This window comes from Phascolarctos cinereus, unplaced genomic scaffold (assembly GCF_003287225.1).
Source record: "Phascolarctos cinereus isolate Bilbo 61053 unplaced genomic scaffold, phaCin_HiC Scaffold_4;HRSCAF=312, whole genome shotgun sequence".
Classification (NCBI taxonomy): Eukaryota; Metazoa; Chordata; class Mammalia; order Diprotodontia; family Phascolarctidae; genus Phascolarctos; species Phascolarctos cinereus.
The window spans coordinates 637,385,514-637,406,598 of record NW_027555847.1 but is presented as its reverse complement, the minus strand read 5'-3'; the positions used below and the strand labels follow the sequence as shown (position 1 = coordinate 637,406,598).

At 37.7% G+C, this 21,085-nt stretch overlaps 1 long non-coding RNA gene across 2 annotated transcripts in view; it reads left to right on the top strand.

Annotated features, from left to right (window-relative positions):
- The window catches only part of LOC144457038 (uncharacterized), an 87,428-nt gene that overhangs the window by 59,459 nt on the left and 6,884 nt on the right, over window positions 1-21,085 (top strand). For both annotated transcript variants that reach the window (XR_013486345.1, XR_013486344.1), the window contains exon 2: window positions 110-171. This is a non-coding gene — a long non-coding RNA (uncharacterized LOC144457038). The remainder of the gene's footprint in view (window positions 1-109; window positions 172-21,085) is intronic.

The following is a 21,085-nucleotide window of genomic DNA, read 5'->3' as shown; positions in this document are numbered from 1 at the left end:
AAATTCTTCAGTGTATTATGGAAAGTACTACGTGACCTAAAAGTAACTTATAATTGTTTCGTTTTTTCTTTTTTTTTTTTTTCCAATACCACTTGAAAAATACTAAAAGGCAATGGGCACTTTACTTCATGCTCTCAAACTGGAAAAAAATTCCTGGAGTGCTTACACAAGGTGAGATTGTCTGGCCACACATGGGTCACATTCCTACCTAACATTCTCTACATTTTCAATATATTTTTTTCAGACATTTAAATCTGAAAATGATGTACTTTATCAACTAAAATTATATGACTTCTTAATCAGTCATATGTAGAATCTTTGCAGCAAATAACAAGAAATTTGTGTATCTAGCACTATGTAATAAATTTTTTAAAAAAATGTTGTTGCTTCTTTCCTTTTTCTAGTAAAACAAACATATTGTGAAAAAAAAAAGCCTTAACATACATTCCTGATATAAAAGCTAAATTATCTGAAGATAAACATGTTTTTATCAATTATGTTGTTAAAAATATATTCTTATACCAGCAGTAAATATTGGAATGTCCCCTCCTTTTCACCTAACTACTCCATATATGCCATGTATATTTTTTGTTTTTCTTTTATTGGTAGAAAACACATTGTAAAGTGCTATTTCTTCAGTTAGCTTATACTTGAAATTGACATGCGAATTAAGAAGATGCTGTTTTATATTCATTACTTTTTTGCCAGTTCAATTCAGTATTTATTAAATGCTTGCTATGTGCCAAGCACTGTTGGACCCTGGGAATACAAAGACAAAAATACAGTAATTTTTATCCTTAAGAAGCTTAAATTCTACTTGACTTCATTTTTCTTTAAAGATGTGGAATCTCTTTCTTTATCATTTGTGCCACCTGGACACGCTGATTAAAATGATTAAGAGAAGAGCTGAATGGTAAGAAGTAGTACAGTGAACTCCTCTTCACAAACTCCTCCAAATAGATCTAGAAAGTATACTAGACTGAAACCTTATGGGGAAATCTAGAAAAAGTCAGTGTATCACTTATCCAGCTTAGCTCTGCATAACTGAGACAGACATGGGGGTGAGGTTGGGCCACATGTGACATGCAGAGTACTATAGCATCCAGGGAGAAGCTGGACCTAAAGCAAAAGGAGGTCCCATGCCCATACCAAAGGTACAAAGAGAAAAGGTGCAGTTGGCAGCTTTGTTGCCCACTACCCGGTTTCAGGTCATAGAGGCAGGGCAGATTGAGAAGGGCCCTGTGCAGGGGAGCAGTGTTCCTAGGTTGGGAGGCCTGGATTGTATATGGAGAAAGGAAGGAAGTTCAGAAGCCAGTAGCAACAGCAGGGGTTTGGCTCAGACCCCAGGCACAGAACAAAATTTCATCTAGCTCACCCTGCAGAAGAATAAGCCTAAATGATGCCATTCTGAACCAATAGAACTTTCTAGCTAGCTTATAAGAGCTGAGTCCAGCAGCAGTCCCTCTTGCACAGATTCAAATCCAAGTCAGGAATTTTAAGGGGACAGCTGTCAAACTTTGCCCTGAATTAGACCACTCTGCATGTACTGAAAGCTTATGGGTCCCTATCCTGTTGCTGAGATCCTAGAAAAACAGCATTCAGTACCTACCCCAAGAAAGCAGCAACAGGAAGAGCCCAGACCTTCCCTCCAGAAGTGTAGCAGAACCTAGCCACATCAAGTCCAAAGTCTGGAAGTAGATGGAGAGAACTGGCAAACAGGAAAAGAATGCCATAATGCTATTGTGGTAGCAGAGATGCTCAAGGCAGAAATGCAGAAGGAAACAAAACGTGCAAGCAACACCTCAGCAAAAAAAAAAAACAGGTTGGGCACAAACTCAATTAGAAAATATAAAATAAGATTGTAGTTAAAGAGTTTGAAGATTTTTTTTTAATAAAGGAAATGAGAGTGCTTGAGCGAAAAATTAGAAAAGAAATGAGAGCTATGGAAGAAAGAATTGGAAGGGAAATAACAGCTAGATACAAGAGGTACAAAACCTTGCCCAAGCAACAATGTCCTTGAAAATTAGAATGGACCAAATAGAAGCCAGTGATTTCATGAGGCGTGAACAATATTAAAATCAAGAGGCTGGCAAAAATGGAAGAAAATGTGAAATATCTCATAGCAAAATGAACTGACTTGGAAAATAGATGGAAAAGAAAAAAGTTAAAAATCATTGGACTTTCTGAACTCCATAATTTAAAAAAAAAAGAGCTTAGACATTCTATTTCAAGAGATATTCAAAGAAAACTGCCTAGATCTCACAGAACCAGAGACAAAATGGAAATAGAGTTCCCCAGTCACCTCCTGAAAGAAGCCCCAAAATGAAAACTCTTAGGAACATCATAGGTGAAATCCAGAGCTCAAGGCCAAAGAAAAAATGTTGCAAGCAGCCAGAAAGAGAATTCAGATACCAAGAAATCATGATCATTAAAGATATAGCAGTCATCACTATTAAGAAGTAGAGAATTTGAAATATAATATTCCAGAAGGCAAAGGATATGGGCTTACAACCAAGAATGACTTGTCTAGTATAATACTACAGACGGGAAAAAAATGAATTTTTAATGAGAGAGGACTTGTAAGCATTTGTCATAAAAAGACCAGAGCTGCACGAAACTTTGAAGTTCATACAGGAGTGAATATAAACATAAAAAAGTTAACATGAATGAACAACAATAAAGAACTTAAACAAGGATGAAATGCTTACTTTTAAATATGGGGACATGATACTTGTGTTGACTCTAAACCCTATCTTGTCATGGTTCATAGGGTCCAGTTATACAAGGCCTGGGAGTGGTACTGTTATGTCTTGATGATGTTTTAAAAAAAAATGGAAAGGGAGAGGGAAGAAGAGTACACTGAGACATGGGGAAAGAAGGAAAGGTTAGAGAAAATTATATTACATAATCAGAGTACGCAAATAGATATCTATGCAAACAAGAACAGGATTGTGGGTAGTGGCAGACACTTGAACCTCACTCTTATCTGAACTGCTTAAAAGAAGGAATACACACACACAGAGACACACACGTTCTTAAATACATATTATAATAGGGAAATGGGATGGAAAGGGATAAAGAGGGGAGAGTAGAAAAAGGGAGACGTTGGTCCTAAACAAAACTATATATATATGTATACACACACACATTTGCATGTATATATATGTCTGCATATTTATCTTCTGTATTTCTGATTAGATTATAGAAGTTTATTATCTAAATATTGACCGTGTCAAACTGCACTTATTTTAAAGTGGAGACTTATGTGATGTGCTAGCATTTCATCAGATTCGAGGGTAGTTCACTGTCCACATTCTCAAAATTACTAACTCAAAATTTGTACTATGGGTCCTGTGCTGGATCCTGTCAGAAATATAAGGATAAACATGACCTCGTTTCTGCCCTTCAAACCTCCGTAGACTAATATGAAAGAAACAATATTTGCTGCAATCCCAGGCACCATACAAGTGTCATAACTAACTGGTGTTTTCAGAGAGGGCTTTGTAGGAAAAGCAGGGCCTTATCAGGGGTTGCCTATTTCATTTCTGGGTTTGCAACCAAGCAGCTACTAAGATCCTTTCCACTTAGAAGAATCTGCAGTTTTGTGCAGAACATCTTAAATGTTCCTTTTTCTTATAAATCTAGAATGTAGCCAAAACTTGTTTAGAACTTGTGACCTCTTGTTCTTCACTTTAAACTTTCTCTATAAATACCTCATATTAAGCTGTTCTTCATTCTGTTCAGCCTGTGCTTGGCATATTTTGCTTCCTTACCTCTGCCTCTTAGAATTCCCTTTTCCTTTCAAAGTTCAGCACAAATTAATACTTTCTACATGGAGCCTTTCATGATCACCCTCAGCTGTTAGTGCCCCTCCCTGCCAAAATTAACCTGTGAATGCTAAACTGTGTATGTATGCTATTTCAAAGAATAGAAGCTGCTTGGGGCAAAGACTGCTTTATTTTTGTGTTTGTATCCTCAGTGTTTAGCATATAGTAGGCCCTTAATAATGCCTGTTGATCAATAATTTGTTGAGGTGCACGTGTTTTCAGATTCTCAGTTTAAAGCCACTTGCTTGAAATGCTGAGAAAATATAATCGATATTACAAATTTTCTTTTCTTGACAGTTATTTTTGCATTTAAAAACCAAAACTATTTTTCCTATTTTGAAAGAAATAGAAATATGTGAAATAAATTTTACTTTCTTTTATTAGGCTTGTTAGCATTAAAGAAATGAACTGGCCTCAAGGCTGTTTTCATAATGTGATTTATTATGTGCAGCAAGTGAAACTGTTCCATGAGTCAAGGTTTTAGTAGTTGAACCAGTTCAGCTACCTTTGTATCTTAGGACTCTCAAGGTTGAGCAGCTAAAACTGGTTTAGAAGTTATGACTTTATTGGGGGGGGGGAGGTGCTGTTTTGAATGGCTTTAAACACCTGTGTATTAAGCTGTTTTAAGTACTGTTCATCCTACTGACTAAAATGGTTTGAAAACTAAGTTTAACATACAGGCTGAGAAAATTCCTAGGCCACCAGGCAAATTTACAGAGGCATAAGTGACTGTGCTTCTTAAAAAGTTAATGAAATATAGGTTATTCCTCAGGCCATTGGGAAATTACACAATTGCCCTTTTGGTAGCCTAGCCCTTTTCACATTATCATCAGTTATTCCCACTACAGGCAAGATGGTAAATCTTGCTTTCAAGTTTGTATTAATTACACAACCTTAGTTAGAAGAGGCATTAAAGGTCAGTTCATCTACAGGACAAGCCCCTACCAGACAAATAATTTCTCTCTACTTAATTCACTCCCTCATTCTTTCCTTGTAATATAATATTTGTATATTCTATATAATTCAACAGCAAATATTAATACTTAGACTGGGATATTGGTAATTTGTTAACACTAGTGCTGTCATATATTCTGTGGCCTAGGCAGAATGCCATTTAAACCAAGATTCCTAATTCTGACAAAGGAATAAAAAAACATCCCAAACCAAAACATTAAAATAAGTAGATTGGTGTCTGAGAGGTACTGATGCCTTATCTCTAGAAGCAGAAGGAGCAGGATAGGAAAGGTAGACAATTTTCTATCTTCTCCCTAGTACTTCATTCCGTATAGATTTTTTTTTTTTGGCTTGGAAGTATGAATTCACAGAGACACGAGATATCCTTAAATTCAAATGTAAGTACCATGCCTATTTTAATGCCTAATACTTAGTGATTGTATGCTTCACCATGTGACCAATATTATCTTTAATCTGGTTGTTGTTAAGTTGTGAGCAATCATGTTGCATAAACAGCAAGATATAAAGGCTGATCACAAAATAAAACTTTCAGTAAAGTTAATTTGACATAAATTTAATGACATCATTATTATTATACTGCATGGTAATAAATACTTATGTCTGCCTGATCATTTAAAATGTCACTGTAATTAGTATTATTTTACATAGACAAACTACATTTTGGCAGGGTTTTCTTCATACATTATTCTTTTGAATGTAGAATCTTTCCATATTAAGGAAAAGAACTCTATAAGGCAGTATGCTAGGTTCTAAGTAATACAAAATAAAATAGACCCTGCCCTGAAGGGGCCTAAGTTTTATGGTGAGACTCCATGGAGTGTCCTGATGTAGTATACTTTATAGTGATGCAAATTAAAGGACAAGCCCCAGATCCTCTTCCAGTGCCCTTAATTCTTTGTCCTATACCTCAGATTTTCGTGTCTTTGATACCTAACCAAGCTCTTAAGAGCTCCATAGTGCCTGCTTCAGCTGCCTTCATGGTCATTGAAACAAATTATTCTCATCCACCCATTCCACCAGGGGAAGTCTTCACGTGCTTGGGGTAGACACCGCCCTAACTCATTGAAGGGTTTGAGACAGACCCCTCAGTTACTCTCAGCCTGGTTTAGTCCCTCTGCCAAAATGATTTACTGGTGTGTGGCCACTGTGCATGCTACAGCTTCTTGGAGCCACAGGTGAGAGTTGGTTGGATCAGGTGGACACCAAAGGTAGAAAACAGCCCTGAAAAAGGCTCACCAGCCCTTACACCAGAGGTACTAGTTTCCCTTAACACATCCTACATTCCCATGCTTTTTAACATGATGTTTTCAGCTGTGTTGTCAGATGCCTTCCATAAGGGCAAATACGCAACATCAAGGTCAGCTACTATACTACACTAATGGTAAGTGATTTAACTTTAAAAGGCTGTAAGCCAACACTATAGTGAAAGGAGAGTTGGTGGATCATTATTTTTTTTGTTCACAGATGATAGTGCACTCAATGCAGCATCTGAAGTTGAGATACAGCGAAGTGTGGATCAGTTCTCTCCTGCTTGTCCTAATTTTGGCCTAATGATAAGAAAACACAGATGCTCCACTAGTCAGCACTGCACCATTCATCCATGGAACCATTGGTTACAGCAAATGGAGAAGTTTTGAATACTGTGGATAAGCTCACTTACCTTGGCAATATACTTTCCAGGGATGTTGACACACACATTGCCAGAGCTAGCTTAGTGTTTGGGAGGCTCCAAAGGAAAGAGGAGGTATTAGAGTGCCTTACCAAACCGAAAGTCTCCAGAGCCATTTTGCTGATCTTATCATTGTATGCCTTGAAACCAGGACAGTATACCAGCACCATGCCAGGAAACTGAATTGCTTTCATTTGAATTGCCTTAGGAAGATTTTGAAGATCACCAGGCAGGATAAGGTACCAGACTCTGAGGTCTTTTCTCAGACTAAACTACCAAGTGTTCAAACTCTACTGCAAAGAGTGCAACTCTGATGGGCTGGCCATGTTGTTCAAATGTCAAACGTGCTTGCCTAAAAGACTTACAGAGAACTCACAGAAAGCAGATGCTCACATGATGGTCAGTAAAAGCTATCACAAGCTATATAAGGATACTCTTAAGCCTCTTTGAGGAACTTTGGAATTGATTATGTGACATGAGAGATGCTGGCAAAGGACCATCCAGCATGGCGTACCTGCATCAAAGAAGGTGCTGTGCTTTATAAGCAAAGCAGAATTGAAGTAGCTCAAAAGTAACGTGATAAGCACACATTTGGAGAATCCACCCCAAATGTTCACATGGACAATTTGTGTCCAACCTATGGTAGAGCATTCCAGTCTCACATTGGTCTGATCAGCTGCAGTCAGATGCACTGTAACTTGACTCCTAACATAATGATGTCATTTTGGTCCTCTTTGAGAATGAAGGACAACAACCTCAGAACTGAAATTCTGTGTACTCTCATCCAACCAGTCCTCTCCCATGTTTTCTTCCTCATTCCCCTTCACTGCTTCCATCTGCTGTGCATGAAGCAGCAGGTCTGATGCTACCTTCTGTTTCCTTCATCCTGAGTTGACTCCTAGGCAGAGTACAACAACAAGTTCTAGGCCACAGAGTTGTGCTTTCTTTCTGTGTTGTAGTTCAAAAGCATGAGAAATATCTTTGAGTAGAGACAAACCAAGGCCAGGAATAGTGATCCAGTGAGAATGGTTTCTGAATTTCCATTTCTGGAAGTCAAGAAGCAGAGGAAGGATATGGGTCTAGCTAGATCTGGAGACCTAAAAGAAAGAAGCCAGTGATAGCTTGACGTATTCCTTTGCACCCAGGAACTCCTAAGAAACTAGCCTTATTCTCTGTGATGGTATAGGGTGGGATCCTGAGGGGGAAAAAATCATCCAACTCTGACACAATTTAACTTAAACCTCAAAATTGTCTCCGATTTCACTGATATGAGTGCTCCCACACCAATCCTTCCCACACAACAATCTTAGGAAGATGCTGTGGCCAAAAAATTAGTCACTGAAACCACCTGATGTTTTAAGTGATTACTAAAGGTTTAATGTACGTTAGGTATATAAACCTAGACTTGTAACAGTGTAATCATACTGTAGGGGGACCAGTTAAAGGAGCTACGGATGTTTAACCTGGAGAAGAGAAACTTAGGAAGAATAAGATAGCCATCTTCTCAGTTCATCCTGGAGGGGAACCCATTTCCTTCTAAGGAGTCAATTCTGTTTTTGGACGGATAATGAAAAGTTTTTTCTTGAACTAAAAGCTGTTTCTCCGTAAGTTTATAGCTCTGTAAGTTTCACTCATTGCATGTAATTCTACCCAGTGGAGCCAACCATAAATTTACTCCTTACATGTAACTGTCCTAAAAAAGTATTATATTCCCCTTACGTCTTTTCTGCTGGCTAAAATGCATAGTTCCTTCTATTAATCGTCGTATGGTCTCAAGTCCTTTGGATACACCACCTCACCAGGGTCCTCCTTACATTAGACTTGCTTTGCTGGGCACTAGAAGGCAGGTCTAAGAAGTGATTAGAAGATACTGAGAAGCTTCAACTCAATATGAGGAACAGTTTCTTGATGGAAAGGGACCTTATAAACTATTACAAGTAGGGTTTTTTTTTCCATTTGATAAGTAAGGAAACTCTCACATGGGGGATTGTGTCTTGCCTATGGCCATTCAGACACTGAGTAGCAGGGCCAGAATTTTGAGACTGTCTTTTTTACCATACAATGCTACTTAGCTTGATAATTTGAGCATTCTAAAAGGAGAATGGACTGCTTTTTAAGATAGTGAGTTCTCTGTTATTGGAAGAATTAATACAGACCACAATAATAATGTTGGGGGATGCCTGCTTAGCTGTGGACCAGATTAGGTGACCGCTTCAGTATTTGTACTTTTGAGATTCTGTGATTGTGTGCAGAGAAAGGCAGCCATGATGACAAAGAATATATGAGTGGTTGAAGGAACTGGGAATATTTCACTTAGAAAGAAACGAGGGAGAACTGTTTGGGGTAAGAAATAGGTTCTGTTTTTTTTTTCCCCAGAGGATAAAATGGAGTATAATGGCAAGGAATTTCAAAGAGACAGATTTGGACTTGAGGGAAGGGAAAATTTCCTAATCACTAAAACTATCCAAAAGTGGGATAGAATGCCCTTGGAAGATAGTGGGTTTCTTCTCTGAGGTTTTTCAAGCAAAGGCTAAATGACAATTAGTGTATGTTATAGAGCAGAAGTTCTTAATCTTTTTGTGTCACAGACCCCTTGAGCATTACAGTGATACATAGATCCCTTCTTAGAATTAAGTTTTTGATGCATGAAACAAAATAGAGAATTATAAAGGACACCAATTATATTGAAAGATAGTTATCAAAATATTTTTTTTAAAGAAGTTCAAGGACTCCTAGGTTAAGAGCCTTTGTTGTAAAGAAAATTGGTTTTCAGATAGTGGTTCATAAAATTTAAGAGCTGGTCAGCAGCCAGCTAGACCAATCCTTACATGAAAGGAATCCCCACTATAATATAACTAACAAATGGTTGCCTAGCCTCTGCCTTGAAGACCTCCAAGGAGGGGAACCAATCACCTTTCAAGGCAGCTCATTCTGCTTTCAGACACATTTTTAGAAAGTCTTCCGCACTCCCACATACATCAATCCCAAATTGGGTTTTTTGCATCTTCTACTCATTACTCATAATTAGGCCCTCTGGGGCATAAGAGAACAAGTCCAATCCTTTCTCTGCATGTCATCCCTTCAAATACTTGAAGATATTTAATCGTATACCCCATTGAGTCTTCTCTTTTCCATGCCAAAAATGCCCAGTTCTTTCAATCAGTCCTCTTGTATGTCCTCCCTTGGACATTCTGTAGCTTATCAGTATCTTTCTTAAACCATGGTCCCCAGAATTGAATATACCACTCAAATGAGTTCTAATGAGGGCCAAGCATAATGGGGCTATCACTTCCCTACTCCTGGAAACTATATCTCTTAATGCAGTTCAAGACTGCATTAGTTTTGTTTCCCAGTGCTACATCACATTGCTGATTCATTGAGCCTTTCAGTCCACTAAAACCCCAAGGCCTTTTTCAATATACCTGTTGTTTAGCCATCTCAACTCTCTTATTTTTGTGAAGTTGATTTTTTTATGTCCAAATGCAAGACTTTGTATTGATTCCCTATTGGATTTCTTCTTATTGTATGCTGTCACCTACTGGGTTAGATATCCCGGCCTTGCCCCCCGCTTTGTCATATGCCAGTTTGGTAAGTATGCTGTCTGTGGTTTTATCCAAGTCATTCATAAAAATGTTAAACAGCAAAGGGCGAAGCACAAATCCACTGGAGACTTCCCCTCATGTTGACATTGAACCATTAAAAATTACTCTTGAGGGGCAGCTAGGTGGTGCAGTGGATAGAGCACCAGCCCTGGAGTCAGGAGGACCTGAGTTCAAATGCAGCCTCAGACATATAATACTTCCTAGCTGTGTGACTCTCGGCAAGTCACTTAATCTTAAGGATTAACTTAACAGTTGCCTCACTTAAAAAAAATGACTATCGAGTCTGACTATTCAGCCAGTTCTGAAACCATCTCATTTTTAAATCCATATTTCTCCATTATCACAAGAATAGTATAAGATGCCTTATGAAAAACTTTACTAAAATGTAGGTAAACTATGTTTATAGTGTTTCCCTCATCTGCAAGCTTAGTAAACCCTACCAGAAAGTGAAATTAGTCTCATTAGATTGTGAGTTCCTTGAGGGCAGGTGCTGTTTTCCTTTTATTGTGTCCCTAGCACTTGGCCCAGTACCTTGAACAGTTAACAAGCATTTATTAAGTGCCTACTATGTGCTAGGCAATGGGCCACGTGCTAGGTATATATAGAAAGGCAAAAATCTGTACTATCTCTAAAGGAACTCATTCTAATGGAGGTAGCAGTGGTGGTGGTAAACACAATATGAAACTACAAGAAATACAGGATAAATTTGAAATAATGAACAGAGGGAAGGCATGACTGTTAAGGGTGATTGAAGTAGTGATCTTATAGAAGATGGAGTTGTAGCTGAGACTTGAAGGAGACCAGGTCGAAGAGATGAGGGAATTCTAGGTATGGGGACATCCAGTAAAGGTGCCTAGAGTTGGGAATGTGTTATTTTGAACAAGTAACTGGAAGGAAGTCAGTGTCATTGGATTGCAAAGTAGAAGGAGGTAAGTGAAGTAAGAATTCTGGAAAAGTAGGAAGGGGTCAGGTTATGGAGAGTTTTGAGATGATGGTAAACCACTGGAGATTTTTGAATGGGGTCCTTGTCACAGCATGCCAAAAGGATTCATCTAGTATACAGTATATGTGGAGAATATTCTTAAAGTCTTGAGGGTGGTGATATCTTCGCTTTAGAAAGATTAGTTTGGCAGCTGAGTGGAAGACGGAATTATAGTGGGGAGAGGAGGCAGGAACACCAGCCAGAAATCTGCAGTAGTCTATTGCAGTGAAGTGATGAGGGTACTAGGGTGGTGTCACTGTCAGAGGAGAGAATAGGGCATATGAGACAGATGTTATGAAGGTAGAATTGATGGCACTCAGCAACAGATTGGATATGGGGTGTGGGAAGATTAGGAGTCAAGGATAATAACCTAGGTTGTGAACCTGGGTAATTTTGATATCCTTGACACTAATAAGAAAATTAGGAGTGGAGGATATGGAGGGAAAGATCATGAGTTCAGTAAAGCAACATTGAGATATGTTGAATTTGAGTTAAGTATACGGGACATCCAATGATAAATGTCCAATAGGCAGTTGGATCTATGATTCTAAAGGTCAAGGAGAGAGGTTAAGCCTGGATGAGCAATTTGTGAAAGATCAGCATAGAGATGCTAGTTGAATTTATGGGAGTTGATGAGAGAACCAAGGGAAATAGTTTAAAAAAGAATAACCACCATTAGTTGAAAAGACCTGGGTAAAAATCCTCCAAAGAAATCTGAGAAATATCTCAGGTAGGAGAACCAGGGGAGACTAGTATTAAAAGGGAAAAAAAGCTGAAGTAGAGAGTGTCAAGAAGAGAGTGAGCAATGGCATCAAGGGTTGCAGAGTAGAGAGTTATGAGAAAGAAAAGGAAATGGAGGCAATTCAGCCTTCTCAGGGAGTTCAGCCACAGAAAGGAAGGAGGTATATAATACTCGAGATGAATGGATCAAGTGACACTATTTGGAGGATGGAGGAGACATAAGTGTGTTTGTGGTCAACCAGGAACCAACCAGTAGACAGACATTGCAGATTAGTGAGAGAATAGGCATGGTAGTGGAAGCAGTTTAATGGAGAAGATAAGATGGAATGGAGTCACTTGTGTATGTAGGATTGGCCTTTGGCAAAGAGGACCAACTCTTCATGTGAGACAAGTAGAAGAGGACATAGCAGTGGAAAGCTTCTGACTAATATGAGATGTGGAAGAGGGATCTCTTGGCAAATTACTTTGTTTTTCTCAGTGGAATATGAGACAAGGTTTTCAGCAGAGACAGTGGGGAAGAGATGGGATGCTTGAGGAAGAATGAAAAGACTGGTTCATGTGACCAGTAAGAGAGGATTGGACATTTTCTCCATTGTGACCCCTCAGATCTTCATTATGCACCATCAATAAAGCTATTTCATCTGTCTCCATGGTCTACCACAACAAAGATTGAAAACAAACAACAAAAAAAACCAACTAACAGCAGAGAAGGCTAATCTCTAACCCAAGGGTGAGAACCTATGGCCTCGAGGCCACATGCAGCCTTTAAATATAATTTTAAATAAAAATCCTTTTAAGGGGACTTGTTCTGTGAAGTTTGAATTCAGTCAAAGGGCTGTACTTGAGGACCTAGAGGGCCACATATGGCCTCGAGGCCTCAGGTTCCTCACCCCTGCTCAAAACCCTAACTCTTTCACTTAACACTTTCTCTACCACCCCACTACTCTCCCTTGCAGAAGGCTGCACAGACTGGCCCACATGTTTGCAAGAGAACTCTGTACTCAACCTGCCCCTTCCTCTCAGGGCTGTAGAAATTTGTTCAGTCTGCAGGGGCAGTGTGCCAACAAAGGGTCCGTGCACATAGTGGGAGGGACACTCCACTAAGCACAGGGGAAAGAACCCAACGTCCGCATGGGGCTCATAGTCACAATGGGCAAAGACCAGGGCTGTCAAACCATTGGAGTCAATACATATTAAGTGCTTCTGTGTGCCAGGCACTATGCTAAGTGTAGGGGATATAGAAAGAAAGGCAAAACAATTCCTGCCCTCAAGAAGCTGAGAATCTAATGGAGGAGACAACACAAAAAGAAACTGAAAAGTGGGAAGAGGGAGGGGAATTTTCCAGTTGATTTTTATCTTGCAGAATACTTTCCAGGAAAGCAGCCCAGCTTGAAATGAAGACATGGGAAAAGGCCAAGGTGATCTGTGATCCAACTCCCAAGGAAGCCACCATCAGAGTCAGAAAGTGAGCAATACGGAAAATTTTTTTTAAAAGACTGGAATTACCAAAGATCTCAGAAAAAAGAAAACTCAAAGACTTAGAAAATAAGCAGATAAATCAACAGGAAAGATATGAAAGGAAAATGGCCCCAAATCATATAAAATAGTTCAGGCATCTATCAGTATTACAAGACAAAGGAAAATGAATCGGCTTTTGATGAGGTAGAATTCCCTATGGATTTCCAAGAGAGAATGGAACAATAGCATGATATTCCTAATTTTTTAAAAATAAGAATTGTAAAAACGGAATTGAGGGAGTACGCAGCAGAAATAATTTGCAGACTAGACAAACTTGAATCTACAGTGGCAAGTCTCATGAAAGAAACAAGTGTAACTGATTATATCTCCCTGATAAAGTTTTGGCATCCAAGATATATAAATAATTAACATGTATAGAAGGCCAGAAGCCATTCTTCACAGTAAAGTGGCCAAGGTCTGTGAACAGTTTGCTAAAGGAGAATTACAAACCATTAACAACTGTGTGAAAGAGTGTTCTAAATAACTGTTGTCCTCCATAGACCAAAATCACATCACTATGTCGGTGTCAAGGTACAGTGTGTCCAACTGTGGCTGATCATACCAATTCAAGCTCAGAAGGCTTTAACACAGGTCAGGCACAAATAGTCCACATGAGCATTTGGAGTGGAGATGGCTCTAAATTTGTGTATCTCACATTTCCAAATAAACTAATAAGAGAGATGTAAATGAAAATCACCTTGAGGTTTTACCTCATACTCTGCAAACTGGCAGAAATAAAAGATACCAATAATCAATGTTGGAGGAATTGTGAGAAGATAGGTACATGGCTATGTTTGTAGCACTATGAATCAATATAATCATTTTGGAAAACAATTTGGTATTATGCAGATAAAGTGACTAAAATGTCAATTCCATTTGACCTAGAGATTGTGCTATCGAGCTTATACCCCAACTAAGTCATTGGTAAGCTCCCCATATACACCAGAATTACTAATAGCACTTTTTGTGATAACAAAGAATTGGAAAACAAGTACCTATCAGTTGGGAAGATGCCTAAATCAATTATTGTGCATAAATATAATATTACTGTGATGAATACAAAGAAGCATAGAAAGACTTGATGCAAAGTGAAGTAAGCAGAGCCAAGAAAACAATATGCACAATGACCACAATGGAAGTTGAAAGAATGACTTCACAGACCCTGAAAAATTAAAAAGAACAAGCATGGCTTAAAAGAGATATGGAGAAACACTCCCACCCCATTGCAATAAAGGGAAGTCTACAAGTACTGTACATATTTTCAGACTTTTTCAATCCATTTATCAATTATGCTGGCTCCCCCCCCCCTTTTTTTGTCTTAAAAAAATACAATTTTTATATGAGATTTTGGGTGGGGAGAGAAGGGAAGGGATACTGGCAAAAACTATGGTGATGTAAAAAACAAAATATATCAATAAAAACTTTAAAAAAAAAGTTTGGAAAAGCCACTGTGGTGTATGGAATAATGAATTAGAGACTTTTAAAAGGATTGTCTTGCTACAGAGAGAGCCAATTGAGATTATGCTTTCTGTGGTTAGTTTAATGGTGAATCAATTAGAGAGTTGTAGACGAATTGCCTTACTACAGTGACATCCCAGTTGAGATAATGGAAAACAGCACAGTTTCATGATTTTCTCTAGCTTTGTGTAGCAGCATATGAACAGAAAAGAAGGCAGCAGATGGTGGAGTTAATCCAAAGTTGGCACGGCAAGATAGGATGGGGAGGGTAAGCAACTTTAGAAAAGAGGACAGCATAGTGTTCAACTGGCTTGAGGGATTAAGATGGAAAAGAGAGGAGAGTGTAGCCCTTGTTGAGGCAATGGTCTGGGAAAGAACTGAGACATGGAGAAATTGGAAGTCAAGGGTAATACAAATCTTAGAGATATGAATAGCAAAGAAAGGGAGAGAAAGAGTGAAGGCTAGATTAAGTGTATGACCACCTCGGTGTAGCTGAGGTGGTCTAGAGAAGTAAGTCATGAAGAATGAGTAAGTTGAATAAGGGGTTTAGAGCCTTATTGCAGGCCCCCTGCTATGGGGCTGGCTGCTGCTATTCTCAGACTTTGCTCCCCTCCCACCCCAATGAGAAAGTACTTATAGCAGCTCTTTTTGTGGTGGTAAAGAATTGGAAAGTGAGGGGATGCCCATCAGTTTGGGGATGGTTGAGCAAGCTAAGATAATGTGAATGTGACAGAGTACTAGTGTGCTTTAAGAAATGAAGAGGAGAACTTCCAATGCTAAGGTGATGGAGTGAGGAAGCAACTCTGCAGAGGTCTCCCACATTCCCCACAAACAACTTGAAAACTGCCTCCAAATCTGGCCCCCACAGCAGGGGGCCTACAGCAAAGTTATAACCCTGGGGCAATCCACCAGCAAGGCTTCACACTCCTGCAAGCAAGCAGCCTCAGAGGTAAGTCAGCAGTCTGTGCAGCCCAGCAAGGCCTCACCTCAGCAGCCACACCCCCAGCAAAAGCCACCACCAAGGCCTTGACTCCTACTGACTAGTAGTGAGATCTTGCCCCTGGGGCCCTCCAGCAGAGAGGCCCTGTTTCCATAATGCCTGGCTCCTAGGACAGAGGGACAACAAGAACCTTCCCCTAAGGCCAATCAGCAGTAAGTCCTCACCCCTGGAGCAGGCTAGCAGAATAACTCAAACTCAAAAAAGGTTAACAAGGAGACTCCCCCCCCCCCCGTAAAGCCAGCAGGGAGGCCTACACTCTAGTGCAAGCCAGCAGCTAGACCCTAAAACCCAATGAAAGCCAGCAGCAAGACCCTGAGCCCCAGCACAGAGAGCATGGGATGATACAGAGCCCAACTGTCACATAAAAATACCAAGTCACAAAATAGGCAAAAAACAAGCAAAAAACCCCTTAACTGTAGAAAGTTAGTATGAGACAGGGAGGATCAAGGCACAAACTTAGAAGAGGGCAACCCTATCCAAATAGCCACAAGTGAAGCCTCAAAGAAAAATGTAGTTTGATCTCAGGCTCAAAAAGAATTTCAGAAAGCACTTAAAAAGGATTTTAAAATGTAAATTAAAGAAATAGAAAAAATGGGAGAAGAAATGATAGTAATGCAAGACAATCATGAAAAGAGGTTAACAGCATGGAAAAAGATATACAAAAAAGAAAACATAAAAGATTCATTAAGGTTAAAATGTTTATATTTCTGTATGGCAAGATAATGTTGGTAACTCTCAAGAATTTTATTTATAAGGGCAATTAGAGGCAAAGGGTGTGGATATAAGGTTGCTTTGATGAAATGATTCCCCTCCCCCCCAAAAAAATAAGGGGGTGAGAAAAAAGATTGTACTGGAAAGAAGGGGGAGATAGAATGGGCTAAATTATCTCATATAAAAGTAATGAAAGAGCTATTATAATGAAGGGGGAGAAGGAGGTGGGGGTGATGGCAGACAAAACTTGAGCTTTACATCCAAATTGGCTTAAAGAGTGAATAACACACTCAGTTGGATACAGAAATCTATCTTACCATATAAGGAAGTAAAATGAGATGGGGATAAAGGAGGGGGGCTGATAGAAGGGGGTACAGACTGGGAGGGATAGGGTAGGGGGTAAGAGAATGGAGGGATATGCACATTTATCATAACTATAAATGTGAATGAGATGAACTCACCCATAAAATGGAAACAGATAGCAGAATGGATTAAAAACCAGAATCCTACTATATGTTGTTTACAAGAAACACATTTGAAGCACAGAAGCACACAGAGTAAAGGTAAGGGGCTGGAGCAGAATCTGTTATGCTTCAGCTGAAACAAAGAAAGGAAGAGTAGCAATCATGATCTCAGACAAACAAAAATAGATCTAATTGGGGCAGTTAGGTGGTGCAGTGGATAAAGCTCCAGCCTTGGAGTCAGGAGGACCTGAATTCAAATGTGGCCTCAGACACTTGACACTTAACTAGCTGTGTGACCCTGGGCAAGTCACTTAACCCCAAATGCCTCACCAAAAAAAAGCAAAAAAAAAAAAGATCTAATTAAAAGGTAAGGAAGGAAACTATTCTTGCTGAAAGGTACCATAGACAATGAAATAGTATCAGTATTAAACACACATTCACCAAATGGCGTAGCATCTAAAATTTTAAAGAAGTTGAATGAGTTACAGGAGAAAATAGACAATAAAAATACTACTGAGGGACCTCAACTTTCCCCTCTAATAACTAGATAAATCTAACAAAAAAATAAATAAGAAGGAAGTTACGGATATGATTAAAATTCTGGAAAAGTTAAGATATAGTAGATCTCTGGAGAAAGTTGAATGAGAGTATACCTTTTTTCTCTGCATTACATAACACCTGCACAAAAATTAACCATGTATTAGAACATAAAACCCTCACAACTAAATGAAGAAAAGTAGAAATAGTAAATGCATCATTTTCAAATCATAATGCAATAAAAGTTACAGTCAATAATGGGCAGTGGAAAGATTAAAAATTAAAAACTAAACAATCCCAAAAAGTAGGGGAGGGGTGGTCAAGGAACAAATCATAGAAACAATTGATAATTTCACTAAAGAAATGACAGCAATGAGACAACATACCAAAATTTAAGGGATGCAGCCAAAGCCGTATTTAGGGGGAAATTTATATTTCTAATTGCTCACATCAGTAAAATAGCAAAAGAATAGATCAATGAATTGGGCATACAACTAGAAAAATTAGGAGAAGAACAAATTAAAAATCCCCAATTAAATATCAAATTGGAAATCCTGAAAATCAAAGGAGAGATTAATAAAATTGAAAATAAGAAAATGATTGAACTAATAAACTGAAAGCTGGTTTTATGAAAAAACTAGTAAAATGGATAAACCATTGGTTAATTAGATTTTAAAAAGGAAAGAAAACAAAATTATTAGTATCAAAAATGAAAGGGGTAAATTTATCACCAATGAAAAGGAAATTAAAACCATTATTTGGATATATTTATCCAATTATATTCCAAATCTATATGAAATGAGTATCTACAAAACTATAAATTACCCAGATTAACAGAAGATAAAATAAATAACCCAATCTTAGAAAAAGAAATGGAACAAGCCATCAATGAGTTTCCTAAGAAAAAATTCCCAAGGCCAGATGGATTTCCAAGTGAATTCTATCAAATACTTAAAGAACAGTTAATCCCAATAGTATGTAAACTATTTGGAATGAGTCCTACCAAGTTCCTTTTATGACACAAATATGTTACTGATACCTAATCCAGGAAAAGCCAAAACAGAGAAAGAAAATTATAGACCAATTTCCCTGATGAATGTTGTTGAAAAAAAATGTAAATAAAATACTAGCAAGGAGGTTACAGCAATATATAACAAAGATCATACACTATGATCAGGTGAGATTTATACCAGGAATACAGGGCTGGTTCCGTATTAGGAAAATTATCAGCATAATTGACCATATCTATAATAAAAGCAACAGAAATCATATAATTATCTCAGTAGATGCAGAAAAAGCCTTTGACAAAACATACACCCATTCCTATTAAAAACACTCGAGCACATACAAATAAATAGAGCTTATCTTAAAATAACTAATGTTTATCTAAAACCATCAGCAAACATTATCAGTAATGGGGATAAGTTAGAAGCTTTCCCAAAACAATGAGAGGTTAAGTAAGGATGCCTGTCATCATTTCCATTATATAATATTGTACTGGAAATGTTATCTATAGCAATAAGAGAAGAAAAAGAAATTGAAAGAATTAAAATGGGCAATGAAAAAAAAACTTGCTCTTTAATATACTTATAGAATCAACTAAAAAATTACTTGAAATAATGAACTTTAGCAAAGTTGCAGGATACAAAATAAATCCACATAAATCATTAGTGTTTCTATATATTAGCAACAAAGCCCAGCAGCAAGAGATAGAGAAATCCCATTTAAAATAAATATAGACAATATAAAATACCTGGGAGTCTATGTACCAGGAAAAACAGAGGAATTATACGAACATAATTACAAAACACTTCATACAAAGTCAGATCTAAACATTTGGAAAAAATATTAATTGCTCATGATTAGGCTGGGCCAACATAATAAAAATGATAATTCTACCCAAATTAATCTATTCAGTGCCATAGCAATCAAACTACAAAAAAATTATTTTGTAGAGCTAGAAAAAAATAATACAATTCGTCTGGAAGAACAAAAAGTCAAGGATATTATGGGAGTCAATTAAAAAAATGTGAAGGAAAGTAGTCTAGTCATACTAGATCTCAGCTATTATAAAATGGTAATTATGAAAATAATTTGCAACTGGCTAAGAAATAGAGTGGTAGATCAGTAGAATAGATTAGGTACACATTACATTATAGTAAATGACCATAACAATCTATTATGTGGTAAATCTAAAAATCCAAGCTTTGGGAACAAAAACTCATTATTTGACAAAAACTGCTGGGAAAACTGGAAAACACATCTCACACCATATTTCAAGATAAGGTCGAAATGGGTATATCATTTACAAATAAAGGGTGATACCACAAGCAAATTAGGAGAACATGGAATCATTTAATTGTCAGATCTGTGGGTAAGGAAGAATTTGGACCACAGAAAATATAAAGAGAATTACAAAACGTAAAATAGATAATTTTGATTGTATTAAATTTTTAAAGTTTTTGCAAAAACAAAACCAATGCAACCAGAATTAAAAGGAAAGCAGAAAACTGGGGAAATTTCTCTGCAACAAGTATCTCTGATGAAGACCTCATTTCTCTAATATATAGAGAACTGAGTCAAATTTATAAAAATACATGTCATTCCTCAATTGATAAATGGTCAAAGTGTATGATCAATTAATTTTTCGACAAATCAAAGCTATCTATATAGTCATATGAAAGAAATGCTCTAAATCACTATTGATTAAAGAAATGCAAATTAAAACAACTTTGAGGTACTACTTCACATCCATCAGATTGATAAATAGGATGAAAAAGGAAAATGATAAATGTTGCAGGGGACGAGGGAAAACTGGCAGACTAATGCACTGTCGGTGGAGTCGTGAACTGGTCTGGACATTCTGGAGAGGAATTTGGAACCATGTCCAAAGGGCTATAAAACTGTGAATACTCTTTGATCCAGCAATACTACTGTGAGTTCTTTATCCCAAAGACATTTTGAAAAAGGAAAAAGACCTATTTGTACAAAAATATTTATAGCAGCTCTTTTTGTGGTTAAGAATTAGAAATCAAAGGGCTGCTCATCAGTTGGTGAATGGCTAAACAAGCTGTGGTATATGATTGTAATGGAATGTTACTGTTATGAGAAATGATGAGCAGGATGATTTCAGAAATAACTAATGGACTGATGCGAAGTGAAGTGAGCCGCACTAGAACATTGTACACAGTAGCAGCAATATTGTATGATGAAGAATTGTAAAGGACTTAACTATTCTCAACAGTACAATGATCCAAGAAAATCCGAAGGATTAATGGTGAAACATACTGTCCACTTCCAGAGAAAAAACTGAATTGTCTGAATACAGACTGAAAGCACACAATTTTCACTTTATTTCATTCTTTAAAAAAAATGTGTCTTCTTGTTTGAAATCACTAATATGGAAATGTTTTATGTGATTTCACATGCATAACCTATATCTGATTGCTTATCATCTCAGGGAGAGAGGGAGGAAGAGAATTTGGAACTCAAATTTTTTTTAAATGTTAAGAAAAGGTTTTAACATGTAATTGGGGGAAAATTATGAATATTTATGTATATATATGTAACTAATGAATAATAATAAGTCAGGTCTCTATCT